The following is a 24538-nucleotide window of genomic DNA, read 5'->3' on the forward strand; positions in this document are numbered from 1 at the left end:
AGCATCATGCTCTGGGGGTGCTTCTCTTCAGCAGGGACAGGGAAGCTGGTCAACATTGATGGGAAGATTTGGGTGGAGCCAAATACAAGGCAATCTTGGAAGAAACCCTCTTGGAGTCTGCAAAAGACTTGAGACTGGGGCAGAGGTTCACCTTCCAGCAGGACAACGACCCTAAACATAAAGCCAGGGCAACAATGGAATGGTTTAAAACAAAACATACCCATGTGTTAGAATGGCCCAGTCAAAGTCCAGATCTAAATCCAATCGAGAATCTGTGGCAAGATTTGAAAACTACTGTTCACAAACGCTGTCCATCTAATCTGACTGAGCTGGAGCTGTTTTGCAAAGCAGAATGGGCAAGGATTTCAGTCTCTAGATGTGCAAAGCTGGTAAAGACATACACTAAAAGACTGGCAGCTGTAATTGCAGCAAAAGGTGGTTCTACAAAGTATTGACTTAGGGGGCTGAATAATTACGCACACCCCACTTTGCATTTTTTTTCAAATGTTTGGAATCATGTATGATTTTTGTTCCACTTCTCACGTGTACACCACTTTATATTGGTCTTTCACGTGGAATTCCAATAAAATTGATTCATGTTTGTGGCAGTAATATGACAAAATGTGGAAAACTTCAAGGGGGCCGAATACTTTTGCAAACCACTGTATATGTGTTTTTTACCAATTTATCTATGACATTTTTAAATATTTTATGTCATCAACATTTTTCCACTCTAATGACACATTAGTTGCAGGCACTGTAGCATGGACCAGAAGAAATCGGCAGGCAGCAGAGTTGCTTCCACTGTAGGAGAGGTCTGAAATATCAGGCATTGTATATTAAAGTTTTACATTTCTTTAATTTTGTTTTACATTTTTAGTACATTAAAAAAATTCACTTGTGAGCCAAGCATCTGGTTGCCTCTACTCCTGTTGTTGCGTCCCTCATGCTTAGATAGGCCGCGTCCCGCTGGATCATGTGAGATTACAGAAATTTCTTCCTTGTATTCAATTATGTCAGTGACACTGTAATTGTTTTTGTAATCACACATTGACTGTCTGATATCACAGAAAGTAATACACAGTAAGATGTGTTGATGTAACAATGTATGCTAATCAACAATCAGTAAGTGACAAAAATGTCTATGGCACTGTATTTTTTGTTAACTACACACTGACTGTCTGATATCACTGAATGTAATGCACAGTAAGGTGAGTGACATGGGTGATGATGTGTGGGGTCAAAATCGCATCATAATTCCCATGAGACTCAACCCTCTTTGGACGTTATATCAAATCCATATTTATTGCCAGATATGTATACAGCATACAGACAGCACGACGTTTCGGACGTTGGCCCTTTATCAAGTGCTCAAAACCTCTGACTCAACATACAACATATATAGACATCACACTTCTCACCACACCCAAAGCATTGGGGGGCGGGCACATTGCTTAATACTTAATTAACCCTTTCTAGTGGAAAGAGCAGTATACCTGTTAAAGGAAACATCTCAGACTGAAGTCTTCGTTAAGGCCATTGGGTGATTGAGTTCTCAGTAGCTCCATCCAAAAAGCTTCCCGTCTCAGAAGGGTATTCCTGTGGGATTTACCCTCCGGGAAAACTACAACTTCTAATATCTGCCACCTGAGCTGACTTACGTTATGTCTCTGCTCCACAAAATGTCGCGCTAATCTCGCTCGTTTGAGGATCTGGATGTTACTTTTGTGCTCATTGAGCCTGTTTTTAATCTCCCTGGTGGATTGGCCCACATATCCCAGGCCACAGGGGCACTTAATATAGTACACAACCCCCTTAGTGTCGCATGTAGCAAAATATTTTAAAGAGAGAGGGGTGCCTGTGCGGGGATGATATACCTCTGAGCCTTTAATGATATTATTGCAGTGCTGGCAGTGCAAGCATGAGAATGTTCCTGTCTTAGGGGATCCCAAAAATCGTTGGGTAACTCCCCCTGTCTTACCAACATCTGCTCTTACCAAATGATCTCTGAGGGATTTGCCTTTCCTGTAAATAAATCTTGGTGGAGCTCTGCAGATAGGAGCGAGTTGGGGATCCATCTCAATCACCGGCCAAAACTTCAACATCACGTCTTTCAATAAAGTGGATTCTCTGCAATAAGTCGTAACAAAGTACACATCATCAGTCTGATCCTGATCTACCTTTTTGTATTCTCTTAATGTTTCCCTTTCCATCTCCCCCACCTCCGCAGCAAAGTCCTTGCATCTCTTTCTACTATATCCTCTCACAAAATCGTCCGAGAGGAGCTGAGCCTGTTTCCAATACAACTCGTCAGTGGAGGTAATCCTCCTTGCGCGAATAAATTGACTTTTGGGGATCCCGTTCACTAATGGTCTAGGGCAGGCATGGGCAAACTTGGCCCTCCAGCTGTTAAGGAACTACAAGTCCCACAATGCATTGCAGGAGTCTGACAGCCACAGTCATGACTCATAAAGGCAAATGCATTGTGGGACTTGTAGTTCCGTAACAGCTGGAGGGCCGAGTTTGCCCATGCCTGGTCTAGGGCGACAGCTACTGGCTAAAAGAAAGCCATTCTTATTCGTGTCTTTCCTATATAAATCGGTTTCAAGACCTTGTTCTCTTTTTCTGACCTCCACATCAAGAAAATGTATACTGCTGTCACCATATTCCATCTTGAACTTTAGAGTATCGTGTTTCTGATTGATTGCATCAAAAAACCTGCGCAGCTCACTCTCAGTGCCCATCCAACCATTGAATAGATCATCAATAAATCTATAGTATCCCAGGATGCCGATGGGGGCCTCCACCCCCAAAAAATGTGTGGACTCAAAATCAGACATGACTATATTAGCTACTGTGGGAGCATATGGGGCCCCCATCGGCACCCCGAGGACCTGCAGATAAAAATCATCACCGAACCTGAAATATGAATGTGTCAAGCTGAACTCCAGTAATGTCATTATGAACACCAGCATCTCATTACTGACACCTCCCTCATTTTTCATTCGCTCCTGAACCGCTAACAATGCTTCACTATGTACAATATTGTTATATAAATTAATTACATCCATGGTTACCAGAAAATTTGTATCCTTAATATTGACCTGATCTAGCACATTAAGAAAATGGGTTGTATCTTTTAAACACCTCTCATCAGCTCTTACAATTGGTTGGAACCAGGTGTCCACAAAAACACCCAGGGGTTCTAAAAGGGAGTCAACTGCTGAAACGATCGGTCTCCCTGGTGGGTGCATAAGGTCCTTGTGGACCTTTGGCAGCATATAAAACACTGGTACCCTTGGGGATTCCTTTTTCAAAGCTGTCATAAGTTCTCTACTGATCACACCTATATCAGCAGCCTCATCTAACAATGAATCAATCTCTGATTTAAATTGTATGGTGGGGTCACGTGGTAAAAGTCTGTACATAGTCGCATCACTAAGTTGGCGTTTGATCTCCGTGATGTAATCCTTGCGATCTTGTACCACGATCTCTCCCCCTTTGTCAGCCTTTTTTGTTATGACAGACTTGTCCCTTTTAGGATTGTTCAGAGCCTCATTTTCTTGTCGTGTCAGGTTATGCTGCTTTTTTCTCTTTAGATCTAGTTTCTTTGTAGTTTCCTTGAGGACCAATCTTTCAAATAAATCCAATGCACTGCTTGTTAGTGGGTGTGTGGGGGGTAGTGGGTGTGTGATGATGTGTGGGGGTCAGTGACAATCACTTCTGCACAGTGACGAAAGGCTAGAACGGTGATACAGCTAGCCACACACTACACTGTACAGTATACGAGCAGGGCCGGATTTGTACTCTTTACCGCCCAAGGCCACTGTCACCAGCCACCTTCCTTCAGTATAGGTAGCCAGATGACCCCTCCCCCTTCCCTCTAGTATAGGGAGCCTGATGACCCCCCAGTATAGGTAGCCAGATGACCCCTCCCCCTTCCCTCTATTATAGGTAGCCTGATGCCCCTCCAGTATAGGTAGCCAGATTACCACTCCCCCCTTTCCCTCCAGTATAGGTAGCCAGATGACCCCTTCCCCCTTTTCCTCAAGTATAGGTAGCCAGCTCGACTTCACACCGCAGCAGCCATTCGTGTCACTCATTTCTCCGCTTGTCTCCAGTGCAGAAGCTTCCTTTTCCTCTCTGTCTCCCAAGTCCATATCTGCCGGCCACAATGCAAGATGGCCGCTGCACAGGTGGCTGGCAGCAGATTACCGCGGTTAGGCGCTCGCCTGATGTCCCTGCATTGCAGCATTTACAAGCTTGCAAATGCTGGACCAGTTTATCTTGCTGCTTTGGTGTCCTTGCTCCTGTGGTGCCCTAAGCCATGGCCTAGGCGGCCTTGGCCTAAATCCGGCCCTGTATACGAGTGTTGTGTTGCTACAACACACACCACACCACAATGCAGCAATAAAATATCAGTGCAGCACACAGCAGGATCAATGTCAGTACACAAAATTACTTTTGTAGTCAGGCTGAGTCCTCAAAAGGACTCAAAACTGTTTTGCCATCACTATTGCTTAAAGAGCTCCAGTGTGGTTGTCACGCTGTTCTTAAAGAGAAACTCCAACCTAGAATTGAACTTTATCCCAATCAGTAGCTGATGCCCACTTTTACATGAGAAATATAATGATTTTCACAAACAGACCATCAGGGGGCGCTGTATGACTGATTTTGGGCTGAAACCCCTCCCACAAGAAGCTCTGAGTACCGCGGTACTCTGGGCAAACTGCCACAATCTAACAATGTTCACAGACAGGAAATGGCTGTTTACAGCTGTCTGTAACAGCCAAAACAGCTAGGAGCAGCTACATAACCTGCCCACAGTAAAAATGTCACCATGTAATAAATGTCAGAATGTAAATCGGAGAGAGGAAAGATTTTACAATGAGCAAACACTGACTAAATCATTTATACATAATTATGGTAAAAAATGAAGCACTTTTTTTACTACATTATTTTCACTGGAGTACCTCTTTAAGCTGGCCACTAACGGTCCAACTTCTAGCGAAAAATCGTTAGAGCAATCAGAAATTCTGATTGGATTGGTTGTAAATAATCTCAGTTGATGGGCACATTCGATAATGAACTATTATAAAAACAATCGTCTGATTGAATTTGGTGTAGTGAACGATTTTTCGTCCGATCAGAATTTCTGATCGCTCAAACGATTTTTCGCTAGAAATTGGACCGTTAGTGGCCACCTTTAGTTTTCAACTACCGGACCTCACTCTGTCCTATCTGCAACCTGTCCCTGTTCTGTGAGACAGTCAGTCCTACTTTCCTGTCCTGCCTGCCTAGAAGTCTATACTGCAACTTGTCCTGCCTGCCGGACAGTCCAATTTGTAATCAGACCATTTTCACCATGTCCATCCAAATTCCAGCCTTGGAGTAGTTAGTCAGTCTTGTTACCCTGTCTGCAGCTGTTATCCGAAGTGCCTCTTTATAATGCTGGTTTTACTCTTCAGTTCATGTCAGCAGTGGTGGGGGTAATTCTGGCCACTTGGAGTAAAATAGCCCTCTGCCCACCAAGCTTAGAAGCTTAAGCACTCCTTGTAGGATACGTTGGTGAAGAACAATCATCATTAAAGGTGGCCATATACCTACAGATTTGCAGCAGATTCGACCATCAGATAGATTTCTGTTAGATGCTTGTCAGGTTGAATCTGACAGGAATCTATCTGATGTGTGCCACACACTAGGAACAGATTTCCAGTAGATTTCAGAATGAAATCTATTGGAAATTGATCTAAAAGCATTATTGGACAATTAGATCCAATGCAGCTCTATGGGCCATTGATCTGCTGCCAGCAGCAGATCGACCTGGATTTTCCATCCTGTCAGATCGATCAAAATCGATCTAAATCGGTCACAAATCGATCAATAGATTTGATAGAATCAATTTCTGATCGATCGATTGATTCTGTAGAATCGATCAATGGCTGAAATCGACCATTGTATGGGCCCCTTTACTATAATGTGCCTCGGGAAAGCCTCATGTTATCCTCAGTGATGAAATCAGGCTCCCTGTGGAGAGTGCTGGTTGGAAGCATGTGGGGCATGAGGCAGCTGATTTTCGCCTCAGCGCTGTGCCAATTGTTTTGGTGCCAACGCTGTGTGCCTGATTTGGGCATCTGAAGTTTCAGCTGGGCGTGGCGGTAGCTAAAAGAAAGGATAATTTGGCCGCCTGAAATAGCCAGTGCCTAAATTATGTTTCCAGCCTGAGTTGCTACAACTTGAAGGGGGACTAGTAATCAGTCCGACAGGGAGTTTGTGCAGAAGCAGAGGGAGCCTTTTTTCGGCTTCACTGTACGCAGAGAAGCCTGAAACACTGAATGGACTTTCTTCCAAAGCTCCAATATTGACTGTTTGTTTGAACTTTTATGATGCATTATGTAGAACACAATAAATCTTGATTTCTAAATTTTATGAAAATCCAATTTACAGAAACTGACCATTCGTATGTAGGAAAATATTACTTTCTTCCTGTCTTGATAGGTCTTACAGTAACTATACAGACCACATGCCTAGTAAACATTTCTTGATGACTTGTTCAATAAGTGAAAGTGGCTAGACACTGAAAACCTCCCTTTCACTTTGAGTCTTGGTTTATGATGACATTTCCACTTTGTATCACTGTAGATGTGTCTAAATATTTCCTACATAAAGGATTCAGGCATAGATCATGCTTATTAACTATGCTGAATCATCTGTTGTACCAATGGAACACGTTTCCACCTTAACCTCTTTAAAGTTACCCGACTAATGATTCAGACAGGAAACCTCAGTGTGGTCATTCCATACTACAACAGCTTTCCGGTGAGCCCCCCAGGAATTATGCTTGATGAGTCAACAAATTAGAGGAATAAGAGGAACGTTATTGAATACAATGTAATGAATATAGCGTAATTAATAAAATCGCTTATTTTTTACAACTTTACTTTATAAATTATATAGTCAGTGTTTGACCATTATAAAACCTTTCCCCTCCCTGATTTACATTCTTAACTCTTTTCTGCCACAAGGCTCTGGCCCCTTAAAGACCAGAGCCTTTTTTTTCACGCGACCACACAGTGATCACTGTGATTGGCTTACAGTGATCACCAGGTAAGGAGCGAATGAAACTGGCTCCTTACCAATAGGAGGAAGATCGTCTGTCACATGACAGCTGAGTCTGCAGCCTTTGTGATCAGCTCGGAAGTGTGGAAAGCTTCAGTGTAAAATCTGCGCCGCATCAGAACTAGAGAGTCACAGATGTGATGTAGATTCTCATTTCTGCTGTCCTGAGCCAGTTAAATTTGTCACATGTGGTAACTGTAATGGATTGCGGAGACACCGCCACGCGGACTGACAGCGGGGCGGCTGAATCCGCGTTCAGACCGGCGGTTTCTCCGCAGCGGCATGCGTCTGGTTTGTCTGAGCCTAGTAGTGCACACAGATGGAGAGCTACGCACGCGCGCTGACAGGCAGGCCCTTTATGCCAATAGGAGAGGGATCAGCTGATCAGGACGATCAGCTGATCCCAGCGCAGCAGGCAATTGGTTGAATGGAACTGGGTGGCGCTGAGAAGCGCTCTGCTATATATACTTCTCAGCTGTCAGTGGCTGGTTGTCTGCCGTTGCGAATGCTTATGTGTTAGCACTCAGACCATAGTCAGATCCGTCAGTGTGTTAGAACCAGGTGGACCTGGGAATTCACACTTAGCCAGATAACTGTGTTATTACTGTGTTATACTTTAGACCAGTCCCAGGGTGTCGAGACCACGGACCTCACACCCAAGACTAGGGAAACTGTGTTATTACTGTGTTATACTTTAGACCAGTCCCAGGGTGTCGAGACCACGGACCTCACACCCAAGACTAGGGATACTGTGTTTGTGCTTTAGATCAGTCCCTGAGTTTTGAGACCACGGACCTCACACTCTAGGCTAGGCCTCTGTTTGATATCTGTTATGGCCTATTGCTCCCTTGACTCTGTTCCTGCTTACTGATTCAGTACCTTTGCACATCTGATTTCCTGTTGCTGACCCAGCCTGTCCCTGGTTACCGAATCAGTCTTCTGTCTCTGTACTTTATCTGCTTGTGTGTTGCCGACCCGGCCTGACCGACCCTTCTACCTGTGACACCCCCCCGGTGGTGTGTCCAGTAGCTGCAGGGACTCCCTGTCTCTCAGAGGGACCTCTCTGCAATCCAGTCAGGGACTCAATCTCATAGGAGTCCTTTGACTGCAGTAGAGTCTGATTCACTACTGTTCAGGGAATCACTGACTCTCTGTGTGTCTCCAACCTTCCGGGAGATACTCATTATACAGTCCAGGGTCACCTGCCCCTCAGGTGGTCCTTGCTCATATACTGTTGCACCAAACACTTACACTTATCAGGTGTCCAGAGGTTAGTTATACTTGTATTATTGGTGATTCTGCAGATCATCAATAATCAGGTATAAATCTGTATTCTTGGTGATACTGCAGATCACCAATAATCAGATTCTCTCTGTGTGCTGACACCAATCGTTACAGTAACATCTTTAGTCTTGGCAGGTGCATCACTGCAGAACGTTTGTTTACTGTGTGTTCTGAAGTCAGTGCAAATAATACCTGATCTCCCAGAATGCTCTGAGGGGAGAATTCTGCATAGCTAAACAGTCTAGGCTAAACATCTTTAGCTATATATAGGTATATAGGAAGTGTTTATGATGCTAAAACTGTGATATAGTAATTAACATAAAAGTGGGTATCCTGAATAATGTACTAGATTGTACTATATGTCTGTTACAAACTTGAACATAGGAAGAGAATATGACCACAGTTTGCAGCAATACGGACACTGAGACAAAGAAATAAATGTGCAATAAGGTTTATTGAAAAGCAATAACATGCAAATACATGCAAACAAGAATATCACAGTAACATGCAAATTAAGTGCAAACTACATGCAGTCACTTTATATACAGGAAATAACCAAGGAAGTGCAGTGTATTCACACAACCAATACTGTGACAAACGATCTAATTATTTACACAGCAATATATACAGGAAATATGTATACGTTTGTTTCCATTCATTAATTTAATGATCAGCGGTGGAAATGAGCAAGTGGGAGTCAGCGTGGCAGCACGATCTAAGAATGACCACTGTTTTTGAACAAGAACAATGATCATTCTCGGCGAATATGCACGGATTGGCTTAGGGGGCGTCTGTCCCCTGCCACCAATCTCTCCTGCCTCCATGACTATCGTAATCGCATCGTAAAACTATCGTAAACCGCCCACATGATCGCGCGCGCGGCCCCCAAACTGCACGGATGTGAGAATTAAGTCAGTACAGCTAAAGTGATTAAGGAGATGCCTCAGGATGCTCCATAATGTAATTACCAAACTCCATTCATGGTACCCAGAGACATTAGTCAACCATTAACTTGGCAGGGTAGACCAGCACATCCCCACTGCAAAGTACAAGGATGGTAAAAGTTGCTCCACTGCATGCTTTATTTTTTAGTACACTAAAGTAAGATTACAAGAACACCAGAAGCGAGAGGACTAAAACAGGAGGATCACCATGTGTACTCTACACTGACCCCAAGGGCTATTGTCTACACAGACAGTGATATACTGTAGTTTATAACATTGTCTTAACAGTAAATATATCAGAACATAGGTCCACTTGCATACATTTCTTAAAGACACAGCAAGTACAGTCACATTTCTTTGGAAGGAAAAAATAAACTGCATTGCTACTGCCAAAAGTTTGTCCGAAACTGAGATGAACTGCTCTACTTTGTTGTGAAGCTTGCTGTGATGTGATCCAGGCTTCAGATGGGGATGAGCTGAAGTCATGCCATTAGGTCAGCAATTTTTAACTGCTTCCATCTGGCCACAGTGAGGGTATTATTTACCATGTTTTGTGGGGGTTTTTTTTACTACGTAAAGTTGCCCTGTTTAGCGTTAATATAAGTGATCAAAAGAAGAGAATGGCAAAGAAAAGCTTATACCAGCATGAAAACAACAGGTCAATATTATTAATGCATTCATGGACTAGTGAATTGAATCATTCTGGCTCAGTGACTGGAAGTTTAATGCCACACACACCTGATTTTTACTATTTGCCATTATACTGCACACAGAGAGAGGCTTTCGCACTTTCTTACAAGAAGAACACTGATCTTCACAGCATTGTCAGATTGTGCTATCCATAAATTGTATGTACCAGTGATTGGCATTCAGGGAGGTGCATGTAAGAAGTGTTGGCCCCTGATGCATAAAACTTTATCTGACCTTCTGTTAAATATGAAAAGAATGCAATTTCAGGATAGTCTATCTATGTCTGGTATTGCTAATGAATACTCAGTCAATTATTATTATTTTTACTTATAGAGCACCAAAATATTCCGTAGCTCTGTACAATGAGCAAAACATACAACAGAGCACAGATAAATGAGCAGTTCAACATACTATACCAGGGGTGTCAAACTCAATCACATAAGGGGACAAAATGTAAAACATAGTCTAAAGCTGTGGGCCAAATTGTCTACTAAGATTTAAGGTTTATTAAATAGTCTCAAATTAAGTGGAATAACTATGGTTAACATGGGGGGCCAGCAGACTAGGGCAGTAGGGCAGTTTAATACTTACCTGCACCCATGCTGCATCGGCAGAAAAGGATGAAGATGAAATGTGGCTCAAGGCATGATGCTAGCCTTCATTTCCTACATAGTCTTTTTGATAAGCTGAGGGAGGGCGTGTTTTACTTGGCCACATGAGGGGGTTTGGATCCACAGAGGGTGGTCCCATGGCAATTGTTGCTCAAACTGACAACATGTTAACCAGAAACACTCCAGTGTACTCCTCTGGATGGGGAGGCAATATACTGTTGTTCTTTTATTGCTTACAATGATGCACATTTAAAGCTCTGGAGGGCCACATAAAATGGAAAGAAGGGCAGCATTCAGCCCGGGGACCTTGTGTTTAACACCTGTGCACCATACAATCAGGACAACCAGTGACACAAGTATGGATTATGTATAGATACAATTACTGTGTAGTTTGAATAACATCACCAATACTGATAGATGTTCATTTGATAAAATGCACAGAAACAGGAAACTAAAAGGGGGAGGTCCACTTACAAGCAAACGTTTTCCTACTATGGTCCTGTAACACCCAGCTTTTTACAAGAGTTTTTTCACCGTGTTTATATCAGTTTTTAAAACATAGCTAGCAAGAAAAAGCCACGCAGAATAAGCTGTCCCTAATTAAAGTGTGACATTATGTTTTCACCTTATTTACAGTGTATTTGACTTAAGTGTTGAAATTGTGTTAAACACCTTTTCCTCTTTATTTGTTCAATGAGCCCTTAGCTATATACCAATCTGATAACGGTAGGCTCCTTATGATTTATCGTGATGAGATAAAATTAGCAGATAAGAAGCCTATGAACAGGATAGAGCTCACCACAACTAAATTCTGAGTTGGCTGACCTGTGGGTATGGACCCGCAACCCCCCCTTGTCTCTTTCTATATCTCTCTAGATAGGATGTTGACGAACACCTCTCGACCAAAAACCACAAATCAAAATTCAAAGTTGAAATCTAAAACTAACTCTCTACAACCAATTTATGCTAAAACCCATGTGCACATACCATAATATACATGTTCTTGTAATATGCCTTAAAGGGAAGGTTCAGGGAGGGGATTCAAAAAATACTGTACTGCGCATGCGCAGTAGTTCTGCGCATGCGCAGTACAGCCCGGCGGACGTCCGATGATGTCAGCGCGCCAGCGTGGGACGCAGAAGTCCCAGGAAATGGAGCGCAGAAGAGCCCGACCTGGCAGCCGGCCTGGCCGGGTCGGGTCAGGCACCGGAGACCACCGGGAGCCTGCGGAGCGGCGGCGAGGGCACCTCCTGCCTGCCACGGGCTGGAGGAAGCCCCAGGTAAGTGGAAATGTATTTTTATTTTTTGAATCCCCTCCCTGAACCTTCCCTTTAAGCATAATTTTAAGCCACCAGGCTAAACATGCTATGCTTGCGTTTGTAAAGTGTATGACTAATCAAACAATGATGTTTTTCATTGACTGTTGTATTTTTTTCTCTTTTTCTGTTTGCCTCTTTATACTGAAATAAAGATTGTTTGAAAAAAAGAAATTGTGTTAAACAGATAATGTGGAAAGATGAAGAGGAGAGATGACTTATGAGAACGGTTAAAGGGGCACTATGGCGACAATTTGTAACATTTTAAATATTTGCAAACATTAACAAATAAGTACGTTTTTTTCCAGAGTAAAATGAGCCATAAATTACTTTTCTCCTATGTTGCTGTCACTTATAGTAGGCAGTAGAAATCTGACAGAAGTGACAGGTTTTGGACTAGTTTATCTCTTCAGTATCTCAACAAGGCTTTTATTCTTTATAAAGATATTCCCTAAAAAGGATGTAAACAAAGATGCTAGCCAGCTTCCCTGCTCGCTACACAGTTTTGTGGCAGTTGGTCAGAGCAACTGCCATTCACTAAGTGCTTTGGAAACTAAATAAATCCCTGAGAATCCCCTTTAAAGAGATGGACTAGTCCAGAACCTGTCACTTCTGTCAGATTTCTACTACCTACTGTAAGTGACAGCAACATAGGAGAAAAGTATTTTTTCAGAGTAAAATGAGCCATAAATTACTTTTCTCCTATGTTGCTGTCACTTACAGTAGGTAGTAGAAATCTGACAGAAGTGACAGGTTCTGGACTAGTCCATCTCTTTAAAGGGGATTCTCAGGGATTTATTTAGTTTCCAAAGCACTTAGTGAATGGCAGTTGCTCTGACCAACTGCCACAAAACTGTGTAGCGAGCAGGGAAGCTGGCTAGCATCTTTGTTTACATCCTTTTTAGGGAATATCTTTATAAAGAATAAAAGCCTTGTTGAGATAATGAAGAGATAAACTAGTCCAAAACCTGTCACTTCTGTCAGATTTCTACTGCCTACTATAAGTGACAGCAACATAGGAGAAAAGTAATTTATGGCTCATTTTACTCTGAAAAAAATGTACTCCTTATTTGTATGTTTGCACATATTTTACATTTTACAGTTTTCCGCTGTAGTGTCCCTTTAAGCAGGGGTTGTGCTACAATTTGTGTAATTAACCCATTCAGGTTCCGTCGTTTTCACGTGAGAAATGTTCACCTCCCATTCATTAGCCTATAACTTTATCACTACTTATCACAATGCACTGATCTATATCTTGTTTTTTCCGCCACCAATTAGGCTTTCTTTGGGGGGGGGGGGGGGGGGTACATTTTGCTAAGAGCCACTTTACTGTAAATGCATTTTAACAGGAAGAATAAGAAAAAACGGAAAAATTTCATTATTTCTCAGTTTTCAGCCATTATAGTTTTAAAATAATACATATGAAACAAAGACCGCACTCACGTCAGTGGGTAGGCTGGTGCCGGGCCCCAAGGCTTCTATCAAACACTGTCGTCATGGAGGAGTCCGCACACAGACTTATCGGAGCAATCACCACAATTTTATTGTCCCATCACATGTACAAAGATACATAGTCAGACCTGCATAGGCCGACGATCGTTTCGGGGCCACTCAGGGTCCCCTTTATCAAGGCAAGTAGCAGAAAAGACATATACGGTATATGTCTTTTCTGCTACTTGCCTTGATAAAGGGGACCCTGAGTGGCCCCGAAACGTTCGTCGGCCTATGCAGGTCTGACTATGTATCTTTGTACATGTGATGGGACAATAAAATTGTGGTGATTGCTCCGATAAGTCTGTGTGCGGACTCCTCCATGACGACAGTGTTAAAATAATACATGCCTCCATAATTAAAACTCATGTATTGTATTTGCCCATATGTCCCGGTTATAACACTGTTAAAATTATGTCCCTATCACAATGTATGGCGACAATATTTTATTTGGAAATAAAGGTGCATTGTTTCCGTTTTGCATCTATCACTATTTACAAGTTTAAAATAAAAAAAAATATAGAGATATTTCATCTTTACATTGATATTTAAAAAGTTTAGACCCTTAAGTAAATATTTACATGTTTTGGTTTTTTTTTTATTGTAATGGTTTTTTTTTTTTATTGTAAACATTTTATTTGGGTAGTTTTGGGAGGGTGGGAGGTAAACAATAGATTTATAATGTAAATGTGTGTTAATTTTAAATTATTTTTTTTTACAGGTGTAGTATTACTTTTTGGCCACAAGATGGCGGCCATGAGTTTGTTTACATGACGTCACTCTAAGCGTAACGCAAAAGTTGCCCAGTAGAAGCCGCAGTCGGCGGCGAATCGCGAAGGCTCTTCCTAGCACACCGCGCTTCCAGTGTAACCACCTCCTTGGTAAGCTTGGCCACGGGGTTTTCACTCCACTGTTTCTTGTTGGTTTTTGCTGGCTCCGTCCAGCCCTTCCATTTGTGGTAATTCCCACTTTACACTATCCTCTTTCATCACGCTTTATGCACTAAGTCACTTTTTCTTCCGCTGCAACTAGCATCACTATTTTTCCATGCATCACAGGGATCGGCTCGTTTACATGCACTAGCACTTTCCTTGCTGCCCTAGAGGGGAGGTTCTCACTTTCATGGCATACTATGCTAGAAGCGTCCAATATTGCATTTGTATTACTATAATATATACAGAATGGTGTGCTTTGGATGTTCATTTTTAATTGATTTTAACATTTGGAATCCATTGTAATATGATAAATAAAGCTTTGATATTTTGTTATACAAGTGTGGTGCGGTTTTATGGGGATAGTCTTTCCAATTGTTGTTGCTAATTTATACAATCCCCTTCTGCATGCATTAAGTTGATAGTTATATTACAGAAGCTTTAATACTTGACTGGTGCTCGCCCTATCCTTTCTCTTACATCATGAATCAATGATCGGGCACCATAGCCCGATACATTGATTCCCTGGCTACCGAATCCGCGGCCGGGAGTGCGTGTGCACGCGCGCGATCGGCCGCGGGAGCGCGCGGTAGCGTGCATGGTTCCTGGACGTAGAAACTACGTCCAGGAACCAAAATAGGTTAAGAAAACATGTTTGCTGCCAATATAATGTATCTCAATTAGAGATGGCCCGAACGGTTCGCCGGCGAACGGTTCCCGGCGAACTTCGGTGGTTCGTGTTCGCAGTGAACCAGGAACTTTTTTAAAAAAAAGTTTTGTTCGCCCATAGACTTTAACCTCCTCGGCGTTCTATTGAGATCGCCAGGGAGGCTGCGGGAGGGTTTTTTTTTAATTAAAAAAAAACTATTTCATGCAGCCAACTGAAAGTTGGCTGCATGAAAGCCCACTAGAGGGCGCTCCGGAGGCGTTCTTCCGATCGCCTCCGGCGCCCATAATAAACAAGGAAGGCCGCAATGAGCGGCCTTCCTTGTTTTGCTTAGATCGTCGCCATGGCGACGAGCGGAGTGACGTCATGGACGTCAGCCGACGTCCTGACGTCAGCCGCCTCCGATCCAGCCCTTAGCGCTGGCCGGAACTTTTTGTTCCGGCTGCGCAGGGCTCAGGCGGCTAGGGGGGCCCTCTTTCGCCGCTGCTCGCGGCGAATCGCCGCAGAGCGGCGGCGATCAGGCAGCACACGCGGCTGGCAAAGTGCCGGCTGCGTGTGCTGCACTTTATTTGATAAAAATCGGCCCAGCAGGGCCTGAGCGGCAGCCTCCGGCGGTGATGGACGAGCTGAGCTCGTCCATACCGCTCAGGAGGTTAATGCCCGCCGACTTTAGTGGTTAATAGCAAAGTCCCCTTACATAGTAAAAACACCAAATTTGCAGGGTATGTAGAGGAGGGCAGTGACTACAATAGGAAAACATTTTTCAAAAAGACCTTCTAGTTTTTGAGAAAATCGATTTTAAACTTTCAAAGAAAAAAAGCTGATTCATTAAAAAAGAACTGATTCATTAAAAAGAACCGGATCATTCATGAACCAATAGTATAGCTTTGAATGCTCTAGGACTTCCTCCCAATGCGTCTGATGTATGCACACATATTGATGACGCAGCGGGAGGAGGCCCTAGAGATGCGCAGCCGCAATCGCATCTATGCAGACTGCGCAGCCGCGGCAATCTGTGGCGGCCATATTGAGGGGGGAATGAGAACCCGACCCGTTCAGAGGAGTCTGGACCCGACTGGGGCCGGTATTACTGCGGGAGCCATGGCGGAATGAACTGTAGGGCGTGGATGGCGTCCAACATGGATCTAGGTTATGAAAAAGTATTTAACTTTTTTCACATTTGTGACCTCGGAAGTCCTTTAAAAAAAAATATATATTTTTTATTATTTTTATGTGCTGAGTGTGGGAAATCTGAAAACAAAATGGCGTGGGGTCCCCCATGCAGGCAGGGATAGCCAGAATGCGGAGCCCCGGCCGACTGAGGCTTCGCACCCTGAGCTATACCAGCCCGCATGGTCTATGATATGGGGGGCTCCGGGGGGAGGGGCGGCCAAGCCTTCCCCTCACCCCGGAGCCCTTGTCCAATCCATGGACAGGGGGCTCTTCTCCACCTCCGGTGCCCCAGTAGTAGGTGGGGGCGACGACTCCCTGGCAGGGGGGTTCATGGTGGCATCTGGGAGTTCCCTGGACCCCAGATGCCCACCTTCCTCCCAGGAAAATTAGGAGAGGGGTACAAAGTACCCCTTACCCATTTCCACAAAGGGTTAAATGTAATAAAAACACAACCACGAAAAAAATCCATTAATGTTCTTAATTAACCAGAAATACTTACATATACCTTTGAAAAAAAATTCTCACGACAATGTCCTCGGTAAACGATCCAACGAATACAGTGTCCTCTTATCTTAAGTCGGCGGGGGTATATTTTCCCACGGTCAGAAGGAGAATTTACATTGAAACTTTAAAATTAAAATCGATTTTCTCAAAAACTATAAGGCCTTTTTGAAAAAAATGTTTTTCCTCTTGTTCCCACTGTTCTACTTAACATTCCCAGCAATTTTGATGTTTCAAGCTTTTAACCTCCTCGGCGTTCTATTGAGATCGCCAGGGAGGCTGCGGGAGGGTTTTTTTTTAATTAAAAAAAAAACTATTTCATGCAGCCAACTGAAAGTTGGCTGCATGAAAGCCCACTAGAGGGCGCTCCGGAGGCGTTCTTCCGATCGCCTCCGGCGCCCATAATAAACAAGGAAGGCCGCAATGAGCGGCCTTCCTTGTTTTGCTTAGATCGTCGCCATGGCGACGAGCGGAGTGACGTCATGGACGTCAGCCGACGTCCTGACGTCAGCCGCCTCCGATCCAGCCCTTAGCGCTGGCCGGAACTTTTTGTTCCGGCTGCGCAGGGCTCAGGCAGCTAGGGGGGCCCTCTTTCGCCGCTGCTCGCGGCGAATCGCCGCAGAGCGGCGGCGATCAGGCAGCACACGCGGCTGGCAAAGTGCCGGCTGCGTGTGCTGCACTTTATTTGATAAAAATCGGCCCAGCAGGGCCTGAGCGGCAGCCTCCGGCGGTGATGGACGAGCTGAGCTCGTCCATACCGCTCAGGAGGTTAAAAGGGCTTTGCTATTAACTGCTAAACTCGGCGGGCGTTTAATCTTCCCACGGTCAGAAGGAGACATTTAAAATTGATTTTCTCAAAAACTATACGGTCTTCTTAAAAAAATTTTTTCCCTCTTGTAGTCACTGAAAAAACTCAGGTGTTAGACCCCTTGAAACATCTATTCCATCACTTTTCTGGCCATCATAAATGTTTTTAGTTTTCAAAGTTCGCCTCCCCATTGAAGTCTATTGCGGTTTTGCGAACCTTTTTGGAAGTTCGCGAACCCGGTTCGCGAACCTAAAATCGGAGGTTCTGGCCATCTCCAATCTCAACGGCGTCACATTGTATTAGCAATTTTGAGCATTGTTTACTAATTTTCTGTGTTTTAAATTCCCATGGCAGGTCTGCTTTCATTTCACATGCATTGTGCAATTCATGTTTCAATGCAAGTTAATGGCAACATGGAATATTTGGATACAATTTACATTTAGCACGGAAATTTAAATGCAATTTTAAAGTTAATTAGATGGATTCCCATGTAAATTAACTTCATTTGTATTCACGTCAAAATCACAATGCAAAATTTTGCATGTAAACACATAAAAATTGCTGTTTCTGCAAGACACAAATGGGCCAAATCCAATTCACTTTTTCTCCTAGGTGATATTTTTACATCTTATCATAAAATGCCTTTTAAGACATCAGCAAACAAAAGAAAATAGAATCATTTTGACAGTACTTCTCAACTAGTATTTGGTACTTTTTTAATTGCAGAGTACTGAAAAGTTATTTTTAACAGAGATAAAAATGATCTCCTAGGAGAAAACTTAGGAGAAGAAGTGGATTGGATAAGGATCATAGAAACCCAGATATGCTGCAAACAAAAGATATACTGTACGCAGTTTCAGTCACATACATGTAAGAAGGGACCCTGGTAAAAAAGGCGCTGGAGATAGCAGCTACTAGAATATCTACAACATTACCAATATTCTAACAGTTAATTCCGATTGTAAAATATTGGGAATATTTACTGATATTTTGCTATGACCGAGAAAGTCAAGTAGCCCTTTTTACTAGTAGCTAATTCTATCACAGCAGCCTGCAAGCTACACCACTAACTACAATGACTCAAATCATATTGCTAAATGGTAAGCTGGGTTTTTAGAGAGAAATAATTTATAAATATCAGGTAAACGGCAGGCATCCAGTAGGGCGCATGCCACCATCAAGATGGGGAACAGACTGCCCAACTCTCCCTGAACCTGAATGGTGGCCATGTCATTATAGGAGATACAGAGAATTATGGGTGAGCCCACACCTACCTGAATTGTAAATATTTGGGTCAAATTTTACATAACGTTAATTTGAACACCAGCAATATTGTGGAGTGCGACACTTTCTATCACATGTTCTGAGCATGCAGCAAGGTCAGGCACGTGCAGAGGGGGTGCTCTGTGTGCACTCTGCTTTCTATTTCTCATTAAAAAGGCGTTTTTTGCAGTGCAAAATAAGCCTTGTCTCAAACACGGTAAACCCTGCCCACCACCTCAGGAAGCTCCACCTGGTATACTTTGGATGTGGGGGGCCAGAAGGGGACGAGGAGGGGGCAGGAAAGGACACGGGGCCAGGAGGGGTCACAGGAGGCCAAGAGGGGACACAAGGGGGCCACAGTGACCTCCCCTTCCTCCAGCACCACACTGACCTTAACCTACCCCAGCAACCACAGTGACCTCTCCTCCTCCAGCTCTCACAGTAATAGAAAAGGATATAGGGGGCCAAGTGGGGAGTGGGGCACAGGAAGCCAGGAGGAGACACAGGGGGCCCAAAGTGACTTTCCCTTTCTCCAGCACCCACACAGACCTCTTCCCCCCCCCAGCACTCACAGTGACCTTCCCTTCCCCCAGCACCCACACTGACCTCTACCTCCCCAGAACCTTCAGTGGACTCTCCCTTTCCTAGCAGCACTTCTATCATCCACAGCAGCACCCACAGTAACCTCCCACCCCTTCACCCACACACATTAATAACTTATTTAATGTCCTAACTAGAGGCGATTGTGCCTGGATATATGTGTTGTTTTTTTCTTGTTACTGACCCCTGTGGCTAGGGTTTTAATTCAGTGCACTCCCTCCTTCCCCTGTATGTGTTTTTTGTCAGCATGCACACAGCTTATGCTGGTGTATGTGCATGGAGCGCATGGATACATTACGTTAGCTCCCTTGTGCGATTGGTAAGATGCGCTATCTGTCCCAGGAGAGGACGTCGGGATGTGTGCTCCTAATCCCTAGATAGGTTTGATGCAATTAATGTTTGCATGTCTGCACTATGCATGTTACAGGGCCAGAGTTAGGACCCCTATGTTTACCTGGGTACTTCTGCGCAGTATAGGTGACTAAGCATAAGAATGCATTCTTTTGTGAACTAAGACCCTGGCTTTTAACTTAGCTGTAGGGATAACAGTGGTGCCTGGATGAGTGAATCTGTGAATGCATTTGTTTGAACATTTGCATGCGAGAGTGCGAAGGGTTAATAGCTTTTTGCTGTTTTCTGGCCACACCCCCTTCAGCACCTTCCTTTCCTTTATAACTTATTTAATGTCCTAACTAGAGGCGATTGTGCCTGGATATATGTGTTTTTTTTTTCCTTCACCCACACATTCACACCCAGCCTCCATATGGCACTTAGTACTCGCATTAAACAGCCACATGACACCCAGTACATGCATCCCTTCCCCCTATAGCTGGCACCCAGTACTCGCACCCACATGGCACAATACCTGCACCCAGCCCTGACATGGAAACCAGTACTCACACCCACACAGCCTCCACATGGCACCCACTATCTGTACTCATAACCAAGTACCCACACCTGAAGTACCTGCACTCAGAACCCACATGACACACAATGCCCACTTAAGTATTTGTACCCATGCGACATTCAGTACCTGCACCCACATGTTTTATCTGCAATAGTTTCAGCTGCACCAAGCCTACCCTTGGCGCCTAGTACCAACTCCAACCCTCATAATCAACACCCACATGGCACTGTGCTCACACGGCACCAAGTTCTCAAGCCATTAAATGCACCTAGTACCCTTCTATGGCCAGCACTCAAATAGCACCAAGTACCCACACATGGTCTGAACCTATATGAGGCCCAATACTCTCCCATGGCACATAACCAGACCACACATGGAACTCTCTACTTACTCATGTCCTGCCCACTGCCCCTACTTGCACCCAATAGCCACTCTTGGCTCTCTTTACCAATTAGTACTTACATGGCACTGACTACTATTTATCACCATCTGCTATGCATTAGCACCCACTGCAAATAAATACCCAATACAAACTGGACCTTGGTACCCACTGCAGCTTGACACAGACTGTACTTTGGTATCTCAGCACCCACTACAACTTAGCACAAACTGGACCTTTGCATCTTACCACCCACTGCACCTTGGCAGGCACTTACTATAATTTTGCACCTACTATGCTTAGCAACCACTTCTTCATTGCCTAAAAGAAGTTTGGGTGCCGATCAAGAGGGACAGAGGTCCCAGTAATGATAGGGGAGCCGTGCCTTCATCATTGTGCCCAATTTAAGAGCGGGCACCTATCACTGCTGATTTGAGCGCAATGGAGTCAAAAGACTTGGTTGGAAAGAGACACAAAGTCAGCCTGATACTGCTATAAAGGAAATGGGGGGAGGAGGGGGGGCTAAGACGGCCTAATACTGCTTTATGGCGAGGGGGTGTTACATACACAATTTAGTACGGTTGATTGATTAGGGCCTCTTTTTCAAATTTGAGCACCACTCCTTGAGAATCCTCTGCACGGCCCTGAGCAAGGTGCTCTTCTGCGGCTTGCTGGCTATCCTGAATTGGTAGTATGGGGTTGTTGCTAGACAGGATTATTGATCAGGTGTTTGTTGGGAATATCATTTATGCAAACAGTCTATAGAATTCTAATATCTCTGAGCCCCATCACAAGAAGTATTGCATCCAGCCTCATTGTACCATCAGCCATGATTTCTCTCTCTGGAGGCCAGCTTTGTAATATTTGCATTAAAGTACTTTGAGTAGTACAACTATTATGTTTGTTATTATCTTTCTTGCAATGTATTACTTTGGTAGAATGCATGGTTAGATAAAATATAATGGATGGGATTCCTGACACTTACCCCCCCCCCCCCCCCCCCATCCCCCCGACCCCAAAAAAAAAATATTTTTTTTTTTGTCAAAATGTGTAAAACTGTTACAAAAATCTTTTACTGCTCTCTCATCTTCCTAACATTAGTTTCCTTCCACTTGCAAATAAAATAGAAGTAAAGTAACTATGTTTTGCCTTCAGATTATTTCATGACTCATATCCTACTTATGTTGAGTATTGCTTGAACACGTCTGTGTACAAATCACCGGTGGTTCAGCTTAACAGGCTGCAAATTGACAATAAAAACTAACCTAATTTAACTAGTTAACAACTGAGTTGCTTTTCCCCTTTAGGACCAGAGCAACTTTTCCCTTTTAGCGCTTCCCCCTTTCGCCAATATTTTTATTACTACTAAGCACAACAAAATGATCTATACCTTGTTTTTTTTCACCACTAATTCGTCTTTCTTTGTGTGGTGCAATATGCTAAGATTTATTTTATCCTAAATGCATTTTAACAGGAAAAATAAGCAAAAAATTGGAAAAAACATTTTCTCAGTTTTCAGCCATTACAGTTTTAAAATAATAAGTGCTATCATAATTGAAATGCACATATTTTAATTGCCCATTTTTATTACACCAATTAAATTTTGTCCCTATCACAATGTATGGCGACAATATTTTATTTGGAAATAAAGGTGTATTTTTTTCAGTTTTGCATCTGTCACTACAAGCACTTTTTTTTGCCAAAAAACAGTAATATACAATCTTGACATACATATTAAAAAAGTTAATTCCCTAAGTTAACTATTTATGTATTTAAGAAAAAGTCACGACTTTTTTTCAATAAAAGTTTTGTTTGGATAACCATGGGAGGGAAGGTAAGGAGTTAATCAATGCTATTTTAAATGTATTTAAAATAGCGTTGAAGTTTTCAGGTTTCATTTTACTTTTTGGCCACTAGATGTCCCCCACACTTTATTTTGATTTAATTTTTAAACAGCATACACGCGTTACAGTAAGTAACGCGTGTACGCAATACATTGATTTTTGTCAGGGAACGCCGGCATCTCATTGATGCCAGTATTCATTGATATCGGGCACTTAGATCAGTGAATGGGAACACAGTTCCCATTCACTAATCTGTATACTAATGGATCGTGAAGAGTTAAACACGAGGGAGCTAATGAGAGCGCACACAGCGGTGATCGTGGCAATAGACTAATATCAATATCGCTGGGATTTCAGATGAAGGTCTGCGGGATGTAGATTTACTGCCCCACTGTGCGGTAAATAGTTAAAACACCATTGAAATCAATAGTGATGAAATTTGGGTGGAATATTTGGAAGGAATAATCACTAGAGTCCTCCTGTCCAGACATCATTGTCCTCTAAAAACGGTTAGAGTGATTTTACAACTTTTCTAACACTTGGGCCTTCAAAGTAAAACTAACCTTCTATTTGGCCATCTTGTTTATAGTTAAAGGACACCTGAACTGAGTGGGACACGTGGATAACGCAGTTCAACTATCCATGTGAAAGAGGCCTTACAGAGATGTGTGCTCTATGTGTGCTCTTAATGGCACTATTGATTTGCTAAATACTGTAATTCTGGAGCTGGAGTATTGCATTATGGTCTTGAATATAACATTCTGTGGCCATTCTATCTTTTTTTACTACTGTTACAGATTATTTTCAGAGAAATATGACAAAATAAAATGTAGCAATCTGATGACGAACAGGGACCGAGAAATGTAGCGTGATATTATTCTCTGTAATTCTAGGCCAGGCAATTTTCTAAGAAGCATTCTATATAGACATGGAAGAGCAGTGGATATGCATCAAATAGGTTACACCACATCCTGTTTGTGAAAGTTAAGCCCAGTAAATAAAATTGCGTACTATGTGGTTAACTTAGTATGCATGTGTTGTAAGCTTCACTGGCTGGCTTTTTTCTTTTCCTTTTGTTGACGTGACTTTCTTTTGCTGAATTGGTGGTGCCACTCAATAAACAAATTGTTTGGATAGAGAAGGTTCTGTTGCTAAAGGTACCCACGAACACTGGAGGTTGTTTGGATTTGGAGTCAGAATCTGAAGCAAGGCACTCAGGTTATTAGTGGTGGTTCTGCAAACCAGAGTTCCTATTTGTTCTTGAAAGAGATGCATGAGATGGACAGTTACCATGTTAGTAGTGAAGAAACAATGGCATTGTGCAAGGTTTTCTGGGCTAATCGGTAGCCTTTTCTCCCTGTGGCACTCAGCTGCATGGGTTAAAATATGTACTCCATGCAAACTTGATATCACTGGACAGTGTGGCAAAACCTGCTACATCTATTGATGTTGTCTCACTTTAAATTACACTTTAGATTATATGAGTTCCCTACCTTATGATGGTCTTCTACTATTTGATAGTGACTCAGTCTGGCAAACGGTTAATTATTTTCTGATTGATTTTAGAAATTGTTTTATCACCTTTCACCACTTACTCTCGATCTTGTTTCAGAATAAAACTTCTGCCCCAGCTAGATTTGTACTGATCACTACTTTACAAGATATAGAACAGAGAGACAACTGGGAGAGCCAATATAGTATAGTATGCATGGTATCAGGATAATATGTGCACCAACTGTCTATAAATAACTTAATGCTTCATTTTCATGGACATCTGTAGGTGGTGAATTCATCATCCGTCAGCTGCTCCCGTTCACTGGCTGAGCGCTTGCTATCGTTAGGCACAGGCAATGGACAAGTGGACCCCCATGGAGTTGCATTTGAACATGGCAGTTGTTGGCTGCCTGGTAACATCACCGCATGTCAAACTTGACAAGTGATGTTACCAGACATTACCATTCGGGTGATAGTCAGGAAAAGGATCCGCAATCCAGGCAGGATGGTTGAAA

General features: G+C 43.1%; 2 long non-coding RNA genes across 3 annotated transcripts in view; one reads left to right on the forward strand and one right to left on the reverse strand.

The window, feature by feature from the left end:
- LOC137521346 (uncharacterized) overlaps positions 1-24538 on the reverse strand; it is a 485899-nt gene that overhangs the window by 99831 nt on the left and 361530 nt on the right. The gene's annotated exons all lie outside the window — the stretch shown is intronic.
- Positions 1-24538, forward strand: part of LOC137521341 (uncharacterized) — a 67835-nt gene that overhangs the window by 38550 nt on the left and 4747 nt on the right. For both annotated transcript variants that reach the window (XR_011022102.1, XR_011022101.1), the window contains exon 3: positions 14177-14336. This is a non-coding gene — a long non-coding RNA (uncharacterized lncRNA). The remainder of the gene's footprint in view (positions 1-14176; positions 14337-24538) is intronic.

The sequence above is a fragment of the Hyperolius riggenbachi genome, chromosome 1, assembly GCF_040937935.1.
Source record: "Hyperolius riggenbachi isolate aHypRig1 chromosome 1, aHypRig1.pri, whole genome shotgun sequence".
NCBI lineage: Eukaryota > Metazoa > Chordata > Amphibia > Anura > Hyperoliidae > Hyperolius > Hyperolius riggenbachi.